A 2,790-nucleotide genomic window follows, 5' to 3' on the forward strand; every position below is an offset into this window, starting at 1 on the left:
CCTGGGGTGGGGGAGTTCAGAACTAGAAGGTTTAGGTTTAGGGTGAGAGGGGAAAGATATAAAAAGGACCTAAGGGGCAATTTTTCCACACAGAGGGTGGTACGTGTATGGAATGAGCTGCCAGAGGAAGTGGTGGAGGCTGGTACAATTGCAACATTTAAAAGGCTTCTGGATGGGGACATGAATAGATAGGGTTTGGAGGGAGATGGGCCGGGTGCTGGCAAATGGGACAAGATTAACTTAGGATATCTGGTCAGCCTGGATGGGTTGGACCGAAAGGTCTGTTTCCGTACTGTACATCTCTGTGACTCGATGACCAGTATGTCAATGAGCAGGGGACAGGCTTGTCTCAATCCGCAAGGGAAATGCATCAAAGTCATAAAAGGCCGAACTGGAAACAAAGCTGCTTTCCCTTAAATAAAGGGAAAATTCTGCAGCTGCTGCAACTCTAAAGTAAAAACCGAGAAACTCAGCAGGTCTGGCAGCATCTGCAGAGAGAGAGACAGAGAGAGAGACAGAGAGAGAGACAGAGAGAGAGAGAGAGTTAACGTTTCGGGTCCAGTGACTGCTTCCATTTGTGTGGTCGGATTCTCTCTCTCTCTCTCTCTCTTTCTCTCTTTCTTTCTCTCTTTTTCACCATTGAACCACTCTCTTTCTCTCTGTTTCCCATCATCCTTTACAGATGTGCCTTCTACTTTCTCTGTTGTATTTCCTGCTGCTCCCTCTCTCAGGCCATCCCCCCCCCACTGTGCCGAGTGACGTATGAAATGGAAAAACACAGTCACGGGTGAAATGCTGAACTCTACAAAGTTGTGAGCCATTGGCAGCTGTGTGGCCTGCAGTCAACTCTGAGACCAACAGAAGCTTTGAGTCCTGAGCACTGATGTCACATCTTACAGTTGGACAACAACATTTGGGGTTGGTGGGGTGAGAGAGTTGGGGGGGGGGGGCATGGCTGAGGCAGAATGTAGTGCTTAATTTAGCCCACCCCCATCTCTCTCTCTCTCTGTTGCTCTCTGTCTCTCTCTTTGCCTCTCTCTGTCTGTCTCTGTCTCTCTCTTTGACTGTGTCTCTGTCTCTATCTCTCTCTCTGTTGCTCTCTGTCTCTCTCTTTGACTCTCTCTCTCTGTTTCTCTCTCTCTCTCTCTCTGTTTCTCTCTCTCTCTCTCTCTCTTTGTTAAATGAAAGACAATCTCAGAGTGTGAGTTCTGAGGACTGAGCCAAAATGAAAGTTCCCACGGTCTGACTGAGTAATCTCCTCCTCTCAGTTTCATACTGTGACTAAAAAAGGACAATGCAAATCATTGGATTTTACTCTATAAGGCAGGCTCTGACCTGAAATATAAAATTATTTCAACCTGACAATGATTTAATGTGACCATTTTCTCATGGAGGCCAGATACTTGGCATTTCCAGTGTGAGACCGGGAGGTATTTTACTTATTGTTTGATCAATGTCCTGCGTTCTGATTATTTATAGCCAGTTAAATTCAGGAAGTTCAGGAATACAACAGTGTGGTCAGTTAATATCCACAGCAGAGGAGCTGTACACTCTCTGCTCTTCACCTGAATGGGAGGCGGGTGTCACTGAGGGATCAGCAGTTAATGCCCAACCTGGTTTGTAAGTTCCTTCTAGAGCCGCTGTCTTGCTTTGGGGAGAGGGATGATTCTGTTGGGGAGGGGGTTCCTAGGTCTTGATCCTGTGACAAAGCTGCTTTGTCCCTGGATGGTGTTGAACTTCTTGAGTGTTTGTTGGAGCTGCCCCCACCCAGGGCACGAGGGGAGTATTCCCTCACACTCCTGACTTGTGCCTTGGAGATGGTGGACAGGCTTTGGGGAGGTCAGGAGGGGAGTTACTCGCTGCAGGATTCCCAGCCTCTGACCTGCTCTTGTAGCCACAGTGTTTATGTGGTGAGTCCAGTTCAGTTCCCAGTCAATGGTAGCCTCCTGGGAGGGGGTCAGTTAGCTCAGTTGGCTGGTTGGCTGGTTTGTAATTCAGAATGAAGCCAACAGCGTGGGTTCAATTCCCAGACACTGGGTGAGGTTACCCTGAAAGAGTCTACTTCCCAACCTCTCCCCTCGCCTGAGGCACAGTGACCCCCAGGTTAAACTGCTTCCCTCCAGTTGTCCTCTCTCTCTCTCTCTCTCTCTCTCTCTCTCTCTCCCTAATGAAAAAATGGGACTAGGATCCAGTCAAACTTTACCTTTCCCTCTCAGGATGTTGACAGGGGGTTTAGTGATGGTGGTGCCATTGAATGTCAAGTGTCAATAGTTAGATTCTCACTTACAGTAATAGACTCATAGCACGGAAACAGACCCTTCAGCCCATCCAGTCCACGCCAACATAATCCCAAACTAAAGTAGTCCCACCTGTCTGCTCCTGGCCCATCTCCCTCCAAACCTTTCCTATTCATGAACTTATCCAAATGTCTTTTAGACCTTGTAACTGTCCCCACATCCACCACTTCCTCAGGAAGGTCATTCCACACACGAGCCACCCTCCGGGTAAAAACGTTGCCCCTCGTATCCTTTTTAAATCTTTCTCCTTGTGTCTTAAAAATATGCCCCCTAGTTCTGGACTCCCCCATCCCAGGCAACAGGCCCTTGTCTATTTACCCTCTCCTTGCCCCTCATGGTTTTATAAACCTCTATAAGGTCACTCCCTCAGCCTCCCACACTCCAGGGAAAAATGACCCACTCTATCTTCATAACTCAAACCCTCCATTCCCACAACATCCTGGTAAATCTGTTCTGAATCCTCTCCTGTTTAATAATCTCCTTCCTATGGCAG

This window comes from Chiloscyllium plagiosum, chromosome 41 (assembly GCF_004010195.1).
Source record: "Chiloscyllium plagiosum isolate BGI_BamShark_2017 chromosome 41, ASM401019v2, whole genome shotgun sequence".
Lineage (NCBI taxonomy): Eukaryota > Metazoa > Chordata > Chondrichthyes > Orectolobiformes > Hemiscylliidae > Chiloscyllium > Chiloscyllium plagiosum.